General features: G+C 42.3%; 1 protein-coding gene across 1 annotated transcript in view; it reads left to right on the plus strand.

Moving 5' to 3' along the window:
* VGLL1 (vestigial like family member 1) overlaps nt 1-16,329 on the plus strand; it is a 71,669-nt gene that overhangs the window by 34,149 nt on the left and 21,191 nt on the right. The window lies entirely within an intron of this gene.

Genomic DNA, 16,329 nt, shown 5'->3' on the forward strand with positions numbered 1-16,329 from the left:
TAGATTTGAACTGTTTCATAGCTGATTCTTGATATGCTTAGGTCCCCTCTACCTTTACGTGAATGTGGGGTATAGCTAATCCCCACATAAGTTGACATGTAGGAATTACAGTAAGGACCCTATATGCCTGGTTCTCCTTCCTCTATAAATTAACGTAACTCATATATAGATATATGTAAATATAACTCCATAGGCATTGGTTGTACACATATTAATTAGTTATTTATGATTTGTCCTCTAATCTACCCATAGGGGCACACCATTCACATGTAGTTAAGGTCACTTACACGTCTAATACTACGGGTGGTTTAGTTTGAATAAGGCACATACACTTTATAGTCTATATTATATATTTATACAACTAGGATACAATTTCTACTAGATAGAATCTTTAAATAGATCACGTATGGTATAGTGTCAAAATTTGGTGATGATACTTACCAACACACTTACTCATTAGCACGTGTGTGTTATTAACACATGACACTAATAATCACATTTATATACATAATTAATTTTAGTTATTTTTTAGATTTTTTAGATTTAAGTATTACGGAATTTACACTATTCAACCTGTGAGAGATCAGACCATTTGATATAACATATAATTTTATGTCAGTATTAATTTGGAATATATAATTTTCTATGATAGAAAAGTGGGGGTTAGCATGTAAATAATATATGTTGGGAATGTGGCTGTACCCTTATGTCCATGTTTGAGTATGATATTAATTTTTATACGAAATATCACTCAGGAATTTCCCCTGTACTAGTATTATACTGAATTGACTTGTAGTGCTGGCTTCTGCTTTCGAACCAGCAGGGGGAGTATTGTATATTATAACTGATTCTGGTCAATGGAGAGCGCTTTCAAAACCCATGTATAGATAATAAAATATTAATATAGATATACAGATTGCATAAAAGGTCTAACATAAAGTAAATGGGAGATCAATTTGTTGTATTAGGCTTTGGAGTGGATGTATCTATCTCCATAGCTTTGCAGTCTAAAGCGCAGGTTGTGTATACACACCCTCTCCTTATAAAATCCAACAGAAGCATGAGTGTGATACCGTTGCTGAGGACGTCATGTGACGAAGCGCGCACAACGGCATCACGCTCTGTCAGTCAGCTCCAGGGCATACGAGAGAGGAGTACGCTGTGAGCGGCTGGTGGTTACATACCCCCACCTCGCTGCCTATGCCTGTTAGGAGGGACTTTTTAACAAAAATTTGTACTGCTCAGGTCTATTGCTGCCCTAATCCATCTGGACAGAGGCATACAATAGCGCCTGATTTTTCCTTCTTTTTTATTTTTATTTTTTAATTTTAATTTTTACTCTGCAAATTATTTTTGTGACTTAGTCCTGCCTGTTTGAATTCACTATTTTTCAGCCCAGTTTTTTTCGCTGTGTGGGCTTTTATATATATATTTTAAATAAAGTGTTTATACTTTATTACGCCATGGAAGCTTTTTCCTTTCTTTTTGGATATATGAGTGGAATCCAGCGCAATATATAACAGCTAGAAGATACAGGAGCATTTCCCCGGCGTGGGGTCTGTGGAGCTGATTACAGCAAGATTTACCAGATGAAACATCCAGTGAAGTGATCCAACATATTATACCATATGCGGTATACCCCTGGTGGGGTTCTGGAAGCTGGTGAGTAGGCAACCAAAAGGGGGAGCACGAGAGTCACCTGACAAATTGATTCATCACCAAAGTCACCATTGGGAATCTGAAATTGCCATAGGAACATCAGTATATGGACTGTCATAATATATGTTGGAAATCTAGTTGCTGGATGTTTTTTATTAGCTGTTTTGTCTGTATGCGATTTTAAGTTATACCCAAAACGCATAGGGTATTAATTTAATACATATAACCTATACGCACATCACCGCATTGGTATATGGCTTTCAGCAAATGCACATAATGGAATATAGCCTCTGGCGTTTTCTCTAGATGCTGTAGAACTATCTAAGCTGTGCGACATTTGACGTGTGTTATATGATTAGTAGACATATTTTGTGTTTGCTGGGGTATCACTCATACTATAAGGGGAATTTAGATAATTCATATACCCCACAGACTTATCACTACAAGTTGTAAAAAATAAGGGGGGGTATATGTATAGGCTATCCCAGTATTTAATGTCTATAGGTAGCGCCAATATACCCTAACTTTCTACTTTCAAATACTGTACAAGGTACCTTATTAGGGACTTTGTGGAAAGGGAGGCAGCAACCTGTGCTTTCTGATCCTATAGCCAGGCCCTAAAGCGCAGTTCTTTTCCATTTATATTGCTTAAACCCCATAGTGTAATACCGTAAAAAATGTTTTAATGGAATAAAAAGAGTAACACTTACAGAGTAGATAAAAAGTTCAAGCAGAGAATAGCTGGCCGGCCTGCGAGCGCCCGTGACTCTCCGGAGACAGCACGCAATAAGTCAGTACGTCAGTACGTCCTCTCCGTTGTAGCTGCGGATCAGCTGACCTGAGAGAGGGGGGAGGTGTAGTGAGGAGGGGGAGAGAATTTGCGTTCAGAACGGAACGCATCTGCGAATCAGATACATTCCCATAGAAGATTATGAGCCTGCAATTCGCACCACAATGCCTAGAAAATGCACGCGTTTTTTGGACAATGTGGAGTGCAAATGCAATGCACATATTTGAACCAGATTCATTCAAACTAATAGATTTTAAAATGTTCTGCGAATTGGATGTGGTGTAAGCCACATCCAATTCACATAGGTGTGCACCCAGCCTGAATCCTGCTCATCCTGCAAGACAACGCTCGAAAACCGAGTCAGGATTTTTAAAAAGTAATAGTTTGTATTGCGAAACGGTCGTAAACCGCGTTACTCGCAATCCGAGGTATTACTGTAGTCTCTTAAAAAAGGTTTTAAGTAGAAAAAAATCTTTTATAGAAAAACGTCACTAGAACAATTGATCTATACAGCAGGAATTTATACCAGAGTACATAGACACTGACACAACCAAAAAGTCTGGACGCTGAAGATTCTAGCAATGGCTGTGAGGTTCGATTTAATAGATGGGCTGATGGTATTATAACGTTTAGATGTTAAAAATAAGCAAGGAAAAGGGAGTAAAACATGTTATTGCTTAACATGTTTAGTTTTGTGTTAGTACACTAAGCAGTTAGAAAATAATTAGTGGTTGATCTGTCCTGTAAATGCAGAGAAAAATAAACTAAAAGGCATATGAAGAAAACTCATGTCCAGAATCAGTATTGGATGCATACACTTATCAGGATACAATATTTTTTTTTATAGTGGTATCATAGCACAGCGGCTTATATTTTTAACTTTTATATTTACCTTGGCTAAATGCAACAGTAGCAGCCCAATATGATTCATTTTAACTGGAAAAATGGCCCTTTTCAATAGTTTTGGCTGCAATACCTGATTTTTTTATGAAGTGGTAATATACCTTAACAGGTGGTGGAAGTAGTAGCCAAACATTTCTGTTTGGAATTTATTCCTGTTTGTAACACCATTACGTAGATTTTTCCTCACTTCCTGTCCCTGTGACACCCATTCAAGGAATGCTGGGAGTGGTATTCACTGGGACAGGAAGGAACGGACAGCAATAAAACAAAACTGTCAGAAGCTCTAACCCTTCCTCACCTAATCAAATTGTGTTCTCATTGAAGTGATTTCCTTTCAGTTCCTCTACTGTCGGGAAGTGGGAGAAAATTTCTGTAAGGCAATTAAACAAAAACAGACACTTGAAACCTAAACTTCAGCTGGTGTTTTTCTTTAAAAAGCTTGCAGAGCTATTTTTTTTTTTCGTTGAAAAAGGGTTTTTATTAATCAACTGGTGCATACATATTATGTTTGCTTTGCATATAAACTTGGTAACTTATACAATGAATGGTATACATTTTGTAGTTAAGATAACAGGTACATTGTTTTGCCATGTGGGTACATTCTGTGAGTATACATTTAGTACAGAAAACTACATATTGAGACATGTGTCTGAGTATTTATTCCAAGCTGATTTGGCTTTATTATACACAGGTATCAGATTCCTGGAGCCAGCGTCCCATATCTTGTAATATTTGCAGTGGCGTCACTAGGGTTGGTGTCACCCGGTGCGGTAAAAAATGGTGTCACCCCCCTCCAGCATTAAGCCAGGCTAGTGCATTGATGTGGCTCTCCCCCCTTTAACCTGCCACAGTGGTTGGAATCGGGATGTGAGGGATCAGGGGATAATTGGAGCCGGGATGGGATCGGAGGGGAATGAATGGAGCCAGGATGGGATCTGAGGGGATGGATGGAGCCGGGATAGATGGAGCTGGGATGGGATCGGAGGGGGTGGATGGAGCTGGGATGAATGGAGCCGGGATGGGATCAGAGGGGGTGGATGGAGCCGGGATGGGATCGGAGGGGTTGATGGAGCCAGGATAGGATCAGAGGGGATGGATGGAGTCGGGATGGGATTGGAGGGGGTGAATGGAGCTGGGATGGGATCGGAGGGGTGGATGGAGCCAGGATAGGATCGGAGGGGATGGATGGAGCTGGGATGGGATCGGAGGGGAATGGTTGGAGCCGGGATAGGATCAGAGGGGATGGATGGAGCTGGGTTGGGATCGGAGGGGATAGATGGAGCCGGGATGGGATCGGAGGGGATGGATGGAGCCGGGATAGGATCGGAGGGGATGGATGGAGCCAGGATGGATGGAGCCAGGATGGGATCGGTGGGGGTGGATGGAGCCGGGATGGGATCGGAGGGGGTGGATGGAGCTGGGATAGGATCGAAGGGGTGGATGGAGCCAGGATAGGATCGGAGGAGATGGATGGAGCCAGGATGGGATTGGAGGGGATGGATGGAGCCGGGATGAGATCAGAGGAGGTGGATGGAGCCGGGATGGGATCGGAGGGGGTGGATGGAGCCAGAATAGGATCGGAGGGGATGGATGGAGCCAGGATGGGATCAGAGGGGATGGATGGAGCAGGGATGGGATCGGAGAAGGTGGATGGAGCTGGGATGGGATTAGAGGATATGTACTAGGGGGTGCTTTGGGAAGGAAGAGGAATTGTGCTGGGGGGTCAAACTTCAAATCTGCCCCCTCCTTCTACTTCTAGCACGAGTTCTAACCCAAATCAAAGCCCCCTAGCACATATCCTCTAACCCCCACCCCCTCCCTAAAATCACTCCTAGCAGCATAGATGTTACCTGTCAATTCCCCACCTCCCAATCGCCATGTTCCCCTCCCCTGCAATATTCCTGTTACTTTACTTACAGTACCTTAGCGCTGGGCAGATGCTGTAGAGCAGTGTCCCTCCTCCTCCCGGTCTGTGTACTTGTAAGGAGGAGGAGGAGGAGGCGGCGGATATAGTCCAGTCTGCAGTGAATGTTATGGAGCCAGCGGGGAGAGATGACTGTAGCGTGCGGGATGGTGGGATCCCGGGCACCTTGTCTCTCTGCCTCACTCCCTCCTCCCCCACTCTAACTGCACATCACGTGCAGCTGAAGAGGTTCCAGAAGAGAGGGAGGGAGCCGCGCGGTACCGGTACTGGCCTGAGCCTGGTGTCACCCTCTGCAGGGTGGCACCCGGGTGCGGACCGCACCCCCCGCACCCCCCTAGCAACGCCTCTGAATATTTCTTGGGGCAACCTCTGTTAATGTATATGCATTTCTTATACGGCAGGGTATTGTTCACTTCTATTTTCCATTTTACTATCTTGGGAGGTGTTTGTCTCATCCATTTTTTAGCTATACTTTTCTTTGCTGCGAACAGCATCTCATGAAGAAATGTTTTTGTATATTTATCAATTGTGTCTAGTAGTATACCAAGAAGACATTGTTTGGGTCTAATGCTAGGGGTGAACCCATTGTATCATGTAGAAATGTCACGATTTGCTTCCACAAGCCTTGGGGCATGTCCAGATCAGGTGGAAAAAAGTGCCCGTCTCTTGTCCACACATCAGGCATGTTGTATATTAGGTGCGTTTGTATCTTTCCACTCTAAGGGGTGTGAAGTATGCCCTATGTAGAATGTAAAGTTGTGATAGTCGATTCGATAGTTTGGGGGATACAGCCTTACAGGACTCCAGTGCCTCTCCCCACTCCTCAACCTCTGTTGGTCCCACCTCTTTCTCCCATCTGGGTTTCAGATCGTATGCTATTTTAGTAGATATGGGGGTGGAGAGCATATTGTAGAATGCTGAGATTGTTTGTGGGGGTCTGTGTTCTTAATTACTTCCATGATAACATTGGGTGTAGGGTGTGGGACAGAGTCAGGAAATTGCGATTGTGTCGCATGGCGGAGTTGTAGGAATCTAAAAAACATTCGGTTTTGAATTGTGAATTCTTCTTTAAGTGAATCAAAAGTTTTAAGGTGTCCGTCTTTTAGTAGGTGATGCAGGTAAAATATTCCCTGCTTGGACCATATGTTTGTGTCATGTATTTTGGTGAATTCGGGGAGGTTTTTGTTGTGTCATATTGGCGTGTAGTTGTTGTATTGCGGAATTTCAAGTGTGGAAGAGGCTAAGTCCCATATTTTCCTATAGTGATATAGCATGGTTTGTTTATTATCCCCTGGTTCCGTCCCTCCTGAGACCGATGCTATTGCGTATATCGAGTCCTTGGTGTGTTGTGCCCATTTTGGAGAAAGGAGCGTGAGGAATCTCTCGCTATCCGTTTTATCTACGTGAAAGAGCTGTGACAATTGTGATGCAATGTAATATAGACTGAAGTCAGGGAGAGTCGTGCCTCCGAGGTCAGTTGGGTTCTTGAGCGTTTGTCATGCTAGTTTGTGTCTGTTGGTTCCCCACACAAAGGGCTTAAGGAGGGCCTCCAGAGATTTGAAATGTTTCAAGGGTAAGTAAACTGGGGTATGCCAAAGAAAATACAATATTTTAGGGAGTAGGACCATTTTAATTAAATTTATGCGGCCCCAGATCCCAAGTGGGAGTTGGGACCAGATCCATACTTTAGTTTTAACCAGGGAGAGTAGAGGTTCTATGTTTAGGGATATGTAGTCTGTAGGGGATCTAGATATATTAATCCCTAGGTATTTAATGACAGCAACTCTCTGTAATGGTAGTCTGGCTTGGGATTCTGGGAGTGGGAAGCTGTCGATTGGCAGGATTTGGGACTTATCCCAATTGATTTTCAGTCCTGAAAATTTTCCGAATTGTTCAATTGTGTGGAGTGCGGTATGTAGAGATGGGCCTGAGTCTGTCAAATATAACAGCGTGTCATCTGCATACATACTGATTTTTTCAAAAAAGGAGCCCATTCTCAGTCCTTTAATCTCTGGGTTTGCTTGGATGGATATAGCAAGGGGTTCTGCCGCAAGGGCATACAACAGTGGGGATAGAGTTCAGCGCTGTCTCTTGCCTCTACTGAGGTCAAACATTCGAGACGGCCACCCATTGGCTACCACCTTGGCTTTGGGTGCCTGGTATAGTAGTTGAACCCACTTAATATATTTTATGACCGAAGCCATAGCTCTCCAAGCATCTCCAGCGATACCTCCACTCCACCGAGTCGAAGGCTTTTTCTGTGTCCAAAGTTACTACAACTCGTGAACCAACCTCCTCATGTGTGGCCTGTATATTTATGTATAATTTCCTAAGATTAAACAAGGTATTGCGACCAGGCATGAAGCCTGCTTGGTTTGTGTGTATTAGGGATAAGATGACCTGATTGAGCCTGATGGGTACTTTGGCCAGTATTTTGATATCAACCTGTAATAGGGATATGGGGCGATAAGATTCTGGGTAACCCAGATCTTTTCCTGGTTTGGGGATGAGGACTATTGTTGCTTCTGTCATGGATGGAGGTAATGTACTAGATTCAAAGAGATGGTTGTATAAAGCTAATAATTTAGGGGTGAGTATTTCACTAAATTGGGAATAGAATTCAATTGGGAGCCCGTCTGATCCTGGGGATTTAGACCTGGCGAAACTGGCTATAGCAGTTGTGATTTCGTCTGTGGTGAGGGGTACCTCTAGAAGGTCTATCTGTTCTTTTGTCAGCTGCGGAAAAGTCACCCCCTCCAGAGAGAGGGACATCGATTGCATCTCAGTGGGAGCTGTCGTTTTGTACAAGTCAACAAAGAAGTCTAAATATGGAGGTTACCGTAGGTGGGTCTATTATTTGTTGTCCTCCAGGACCATGTAGTGTGATAACCACCGGGGCTCTATCTTCATTGTGCACTAAGTACGCCAATAACTTGCCCACTTTTTCCCCATATTCAAACATTTTTTGTTTAGAGAAAAAGAGTTTTTGCCTTGCTTTTTGAAATTGTAGCTGGGTGACTACTCTAGTTTGTAGTTTAAGCTGGTTTGCAATAGCGGGAATCGGGGTGGTGGCAAAATCTCTCTCAGAGGCGGACAGGTCCACCATCGCCTTATCAAGGGCAGCGGCGGAGTCTGCCTTAATTTTATTGATACCAATAGTTAGCGTTGAGCGAGCAAATAGTTTAAAGAAGTCCCATACTGCAGACAGTGATGCTGAATGTCATTCTCCGCAAAGTATAGTCTCCATTTATGTGCAAGCTCATCCTCCTCTGGTAGGAGTGAGAGCCAAAATGGATTTAAACGCCATGATCTTGGTGGTTTGGTGATGGGGGAGAGTATCACCGCTCCAGGTGGGTCAGATCAAGGTAAAAGACATCTCCTTCAGTCTAGAAGTCCAGGTGCTGGCAATGCTATGGCGGTTAGACATCAAAGAAATTCTGGACAGCCGCACTCCAAAGATATTTGCTTTTATCCAATAAGGTGTCATCCAAAATACAGGTCACAGCAAAGTGGAACAAAGCTTACGCATTTCGCACTACAAGGAGTGACCTGTATTTTGGATGACACCTTATTGAACAAAGGCAAATATCTTTGGAGTGCGGCTGTCCAGAATTTCTTTGATGTCTAACTGGTTTGGTAATGGGGATGCTTAGTTTGATCCAGTAGGAATTATTTGATTTGATATGGGATTTGTATTGCGCCGAATGCGCTCCGTTATGGTCTAAAAGTATTCTAGGACAGAATGCGGCCTCTAGTAGTCGCGGTGTCAGTCTGTGAGAAATGAATATAAAGTCTATGCGGGACATGGAATTATGAGAGGATGAGAAACAAGAGTACGATTTCGTATGTGGGAACTTGTGACGCCAAGTGTCTGTTAAATGAAAGGTGAAAATTAGCTTATAAAACCTAGTTTCGTTGGGAGCGTTCAGGGTGGGTGAAGTCAGTTGTAACTTGTCTAAGGTTGGATTTAGTGTGGTATTAAAATCGCCCAGCCATACTGCAGATATTGCAGGGTAGCTTGCAGAGCTATTAGAAAATAATAACACATACAAACAATGATTTGATTATTCTGTTCAGTATCACATTTTCAGTGGTGGGATGGGGTAGAAAGTGGGTATTCTTTAAAACAAGGAACATCTTCTATTTTTTGTGCAGGTTGTCTATTTAAATTGTATTATATCCTTTCCCTCAGTGTTTTCACATAATTTTTATCAAGAAATAATTGCTTTCACAGAATGCTAACAACATACATATTGTTCACATTAGAGATTGTACATTTGTTGAGGCTAAGTAAAAGTGTTGAATAAAGACCTAGAGCAGGTTTGTTGGGTAATTGCCTCACTATTGTGTGGGTAACAGCTGGGTCTGTATAATTATTTGATATAAGTACATAATAAAAAGGCATTGCATACATAAAGGATGTCTTTCAAACTGTGTTTTATATATTTTTATTTCATACCTTATTAAAACACAAGCAAAGGCAACAATAAAAGAATATATATAAAGGGGTAGATGGAGTAAGGGGCCATGAAACAAATCAAGGTAGAAAGGAGGTAGCTCATGGAAAGAAATAAGGTGGTGATTGGCCTAGTATCATCTACTCCTGTACAGTGCCTCACCCCTGATGGGCACATACAGTAATAGATGACATGCGCAAAGGTATCATCAATAGACAAATATTTAGTGGACAGGTAAACTAGTAAAGGCTCTAAAGAGTGGAGTCATTAGTGAGTATATGTCCTGATGTCTATGAGAGTAAACAGTCAGATTGCTGGTGGAAAGTTGTTGGTGTGCCATGTTCGTGTTGTTTTTGTGTCATGTGGTACCATACTGTGTTTTTGAATGCATCTATCGTTTCCCTAATTTTTTTTTTTTTTTTTTTTGGGGGGGGGGGTGTGACTTTTAAAATAAGAGTCCAAGTACCCAGACATTTGTAAGGATGGGGGTGTTTGAGTTTAGTAGCATCGATGTTGTCAAGTATCATTCGTTTATGTACCACTTGGGTTAAAATGTGACAAGTGAAAGGAGTAGGCAAAAACTATTTTTGCATTTTTTGGCTGTCAGTATACAAAGGTGTTCAAGTTTGATGGGGAGGGTATTGGATTTGGAATTAGAGTGTGCAATGGAAGTAAAATGAAAATAGGCTAAATTGGGGGTCAATTCACTATATCCACCTAAAAGATTAGCCAATAATCTGAACATCTGCTATAATAAGGCTGCTATATAAGGACATATCCATAGCAAAAGGTCAAGATTACTATTTTGTCCATTTATCAATGTAGGTCTCTGTTGGTGTTCTTAAAAGCATAGTATTTATTATATATGACTTTAATATAGGCCTCCATCTCAGAGAAAAAAAATAAGCATTGGTCTGGTAGATATGGTTATATAGGAATGTGCATGGGATAGCAACATCTTCAACAAAAATTGTGTAGAAATCAGTGGCCGTGTGATCAGGGCTGGGCGTCTGTGCACTAGTAGAGCGCATGACAGCTTAGGAGTTATTTGAGAATGCAGGAACTGAAGATCTTGCATATCCAAATGAAGGAGTTGTATGCGTTTGGGAAATTCAACCCCTGCTTCAGAGTTAAAAAGTAGAATGAAAAAGACTTTAAAGCGGATGTAAACCTTCACATATACCCAGTGAAGTGAACAGCCTCAGATGATACACAGAGATGAAACAAATTTCCCTACATAAGTTTTACATGTATATCTGCTGTCTTTACCGTTATATACTGTTTAGAATGTGCACATCCTGTTAGATTTTTACTTCCTCATTCATCTGTAGGAGTGGATTATTGCTATACACTAAGACAGCTCATTAGAGGAAAGGCACACACCCCCTCCCCACACACGCAGAGGTTGCCTGTGAATAGTTTAGCAGTCTGCTATTGTATTTATAGCAACCTCACCCGACACACACTTCAGGCTCCTGTCTCGGAGAGAGCTTGTCAAAAGTTATCAGGCTGATAACAGAAGAAAGGAGCAGGGCAAAGCTACGGGACTCAGTGCTTTGAAGAGAGATAACAAAACACTACAGATAGACGTGCCCAGCTCAAATTTCATGAATTAAATTTTATTAATATAAGGACAAAAAAAAAATGCCAACCACATCTTTGAAATTACATTTGATAATCCCTGAGTGGTCTCTAATAAATGTGATATTCCTTCAGTGTTAAAACACCTAAACCATATCTATGTGAAAAGCCAAGCAATGTTATGATATTTGAAGAGTGTACATTTTTAAAACTAATACTACCCAAACATTACTGAGACCTACAGCATACACTTATAAACTCCATTTTCCATCTTCCTACAAATTTCACCAGCAAAAGCAGCTGGCCTTGTAGGCTCCCTAAAGGTTTCTATAGTATGACACCTAGTGGAAGCAGAAGGAAGCACCTGCCTGAATGTCACTGGAAGGGGACTTGACCCACTTTTTATTAGTAGATCTACATAAAACAAGCATCAGATTATTTACTCCACACAGACAAATCACATCTCTTCATACTGATTTTTACATATGCAAGGTAAAATACCCCTGTGAACAGCTTGTCATTCCAACTCCTATCCTGAATACTCTCCCCAATAACAGTGATGCAAAATATATGCAGCTTCGTTGACAGTAATATGACTTCTCTGAAGCTAGCATGCTTAGAGATTTATAATAGATCCCTGAAAAAAAATTTACAAAGTATTTTTTATTAACAAACTCTGTGTTTTTTTTTATAGCCATCCAATTAGATTCAAACATTTACATACAAATATAATAAACTATCATCTGGACACTCTGATATGTGTCTTTGGAACAAATGTTTTTGGTTTATAAAATTATGCCATGCTATTAGCTACTGCTTATAGCCTTTATAGCTTGGTAATGCTGTATTAATCAGTGACAAATAAATATGCAGTCAAATTCAATTATAATTCACAGAAAGTCTTCAAGCATTTGCAAGTGTTGGTATGGATGTGCATAAGGGCCTCCCTACAGTGTGAACTTGTCACAGTTATCAGGTCTCATTATCCATTAGTGAGGCTTGTTAGCAATCGCGCCAAATGTAATGACACATTAACCTGTCAATTAGCATTTATTGGACTCTTTTCTTCTTAGAAGGCATGCCAATTAAATGGGATTCAGTAATGACTCCCATTAGACTCCCATGAGAGCCATTAGTTTGTCCTGATACTCCCTAATTGGAGTTTTTTAACTAAAACCTCCAGGCAATAACATCTGTGATCAGGGCTGTATTTAAAGTGATTGTAAGACTGGCCATACACCTATAGATTATCTGCAGATTTTCTATGGTCAGATGGAAACAGTGGAACAGATTACTCCATCTACGCTGAACTGTGTGGATGGAAGAATCTCCCACTGGCCCAAGCTTCCATATCTTACTAGTCGGCCCCGCTAGCTCTCACAATACCTGAACATTCTGATTGGGTGCAGGCATTGTTTAGGTTGAGAGCCAGCGGGGCCGACTAGCAAGATACTGAAGCTTGGCTCAGTGGGAGATTCCTCCATCCACACAGTTTAGCATACATGGAGAAATCTGTTGCACTTTTTCCACCTAACCATAGAAAATCTGCAGAAAATCTATAGGTGTATGGCCAGCGCTCTTTTTTAATTTTTTTTTAAAATAACAAACATATTATACTTACCTCCACTGTGCAGCTCACAGAGTGGCCCCAACCGTCCATTTCTGGGGTCCCCCGGCGGTTCTCGCGGCTCCTCCCCGCATCAGAAAACCGCCTAGGAGAAGAACTCTCCTGGGAGCAGTACCTTGCGGCCGCGCTCCCGAGTCCAGCATTAGCGTCTATAGACACGAATGCCGGGCTTGGCCCCGCCCCCCGGCGCCCGCGTCATTGGATTTGATTGACAGCAGTGGGAGTCAATGGCTGCGCTGCTATCAATCTATCCAATCAAGAGCCAGGACCCCATGGAGAGAGGGACAGTATATAATGGGGCTCAGGTAATTAAAACGGGGGGGGGGGGGCTACGGGGCCGGTCACTGCCAGGTGTTTTTTCACCTCAATGCATAGGATACATTAGGCCTCATGCCCATGGAAATTTTTACAGCCGCTTTTATGAGCGTTTTTTGCAGCTTAAAAACGCCTCTCCATGTTAGCCTATGGCCTCATGCCCACCATGGTGTTTTTGAGCTGTAAATGGCATAGGCGTTTTTAAGCTGTTAAAAAAAAAAAAAAACAGGACCAGGGCATTCTGAGGCGCGGTGCTATAGCTGTAAAAACGACAAACGTGAGATGCGGCATTTTTGCGCATTTTTATGCTCCAGCGTTTCTTTTTTTTGTTTCTGTGGCATTGTGGGTAATTTTATAGCGAGAGATGTAATTTTCTTAAAAAATGCTACTTAACACTAACGCGCAAAAACGTGCACAAATGCTAGTGCAAAACGCGGTAAAAATCACATTTTTAATGCCGCTTTTTCCAGGCGACGGGACTAGCTTTACAGCTCGTTGTTAAAAACGTCTGTTCGCATGAGGCCTTGAGGTGAAAAAACACAAGGGTTTACAACCCCTTTAACATAATGGTACTCATGGGTCAGAGCCTAGGGCAGCAAGGTTAGAGTGGGCAATAGGGAAGAGCCTGCGATTCGAGTCAAACGTAAGTTCGACTCAAACATCGGGTGTTCGTTTGCTCGCAAATGAACCTAACATATGGGGCATTTGCGGCAAATTCAAGCACCGCAGAACGCCCCATAATGCACTGCGAGATTGCAGTGCATTGGCATCTGATTGGCCAAAGCATGCACCTGACCTGCATGCTTTGGCCAATCACAGCGCACTCTGCTGCGAGAGCCATAATTGGCCAAAGGCAGGGTGCCTTTGGCCAATCATGGCTCAGGGGGACTAAGTCCACGCTCCACACTATATAAGGATGCTTACATAGAGGCCGTGTATAGTGTGTGGATGGAAATAGATTGAGCTAGATTAGGCAGGCAGGATAGTTAGTGGTGTGCAGGCAGTGTATTTTTTATATATATATATATATATATATATATATATATATATATATACACATATACTCTGCATTTCGTGGTAGACTAGATGTTCAGTGTAGACTTTATTCAGTCAGTGCAGGCAGTTTAGTATATATAACACAGTGTATTGAAGTGGTTAAGGGGAACCCTAAGGGGAACCCTGCGCCAAAATTGTAAAAAAAATGGCGTGGGGGTCCTCCCAAAATCCATCCCAGTCTCTTTATCCGAGCATGCTACCTGGCAGGTCAGGATAGGGGGGGACAAGCGAGTGCCCCCCCTCCTGAACCATACCAGGCCATACCAGGCCAGGTCCCCCCCAAGGGCCTCATCCCCACAACCCTTGCCCAGTAGTTGTAGGGGTCTGCGGGACGGGGGGTTTATCAGGATCTGGAATCCCCCTTTAACAAGGGGGTCCCCAGATCCTTGCCCCCCACCCTATGTGACTGGGTATCAGGTACATTGTACCCCTACCCATTCACCAAAAAAGTGTCAAAAATGTAAAAACGACAGGAGACAGTTTTTGACAACTCCTTTATTAATAAAAAAAAAAGTGTCCTGCTATGTCCATCCATCTTCAATCACTCATGTGACGCCAGGGGGGGCGGGGTCACTGTTTACGTCACTGGGTGGCCCCGCCCTTGCCTATATAACAGTTGTCACAGCCAAGAGACAGCAGTCGACGGGACGCCTCCCATCAGGGCGGAGCTTTTTATTTTCTATTTTTCAGATCTGTTGGCATCGTGATTGAAGATGGATGGACATCACGGGACACTTTTGTTTTTTTTAATATCCTGACCTGCAAGGTTGCATGCTCAGATAAGGGTCTGGTATAGATTTTGGGGGGGGGGCCCACGCCATTTTTATTTATTTTTATTCTGGCGTGGGGTTCCCCTTAATATTCATACCAGACCCGAAGGGCCTGGTATGGACTGGGGGGGGGGGCACACCCCATATTTTTCAATGGTTTTTCATCTATATTGCTGGGAGCCGACAATACATTACAGCCACGTGCAATTTTTGGTGAAATTTTTTCCTTTAGAAATGTAATTTTGCTGCAGGACTGTAAAAAACATCAGAAAGATGTGCTGCTTTACAGGCAGACCAAGGGGACCCCCCAGGCACTATATTTAAAGGAATATTTCATTTTTACTGTTTCACTTTAGGCATTATTAAAATCACTGCTCCTGAAAAAATGATTGTTTTTAAAACTGTTTTTTGCATTGATACATGTCCCATGAGGCAGTACCAGGGGTCCCCATACACTTTTTATAGCAATAACTTGCAAATGAGCCTTTAAAATGAACACTTGATTTTTCATGTTCGTGTCCCATAGTCTTTAACGGTGTTCGCATGTTCGCACAAATTTTTTGCATGTTCCAGTGCAAACCAAACCGAGGGGTGTTCGGCTCATCCCTAGTGGGCAACACCAATTAAAAAAATAAACACGTTTGATGTAGTTTCCCATAATTATGAAATTAATTTAAGGCTAAATATAGAGAACTGTACGTGGAAACAATTAAACATCTCTACTGCCTCTTGTTTCATGGTCTATACAGTTATAGCAAAAAAAGCAGATCACAATGGCGCATTCAAGCACTTGTTGTTCCTAAGATAATGAGATGATGGAGCTTCTACGATGGCATCCTCTTTTGGGTGTTTGTAGGGCAGCATGATAGCTAAATATGGCCTTGTCTGTGGCATCTATGTCAACAGCAATATCCTTCAAGAGTACAGGGGCTGTCATTGCTGTCTCTTTCTGAAAATGCTACTTGCCTGGCTGCCTCTGACTTAAGTACTTTTAAGTCACAGATTGGAATAAAGCATGCTTTGAATGAGTGTCAGTGTTTCTTATTTCTATACTTGTTCTGGGGGAAGTCAAAACATCAGAACCCATGAGAATTGGCTTGACTGAGCATTTAAAATATAACAAATAAGCACAATGGTACTTCATAATTCTTCTTTTCTTTCAAAAAGAAAAGGCAAATATGCTTCAGAAGTTCCAGCATCACTGGCTGCATAATTATTCCAGTTCAATAACTTGCTGGGAATCACAG

The sequence above is a fragment of the Aquarana catesbeiana genome, linkage group LG09, assembly GCF_042186555.1.
Source record: "Aquarana catesbeiana isolate 2022-GZ linkage group LG09, ASM4218655v1, whole genome shotgun sequence".
Classification (NCBI taxonomy): domain Eukaryota; kingdom Metazoa; phylum Chordata; class Amphibia; order Anura; family Ranidae; genus Aquarana; species Aquarana catesbeiana.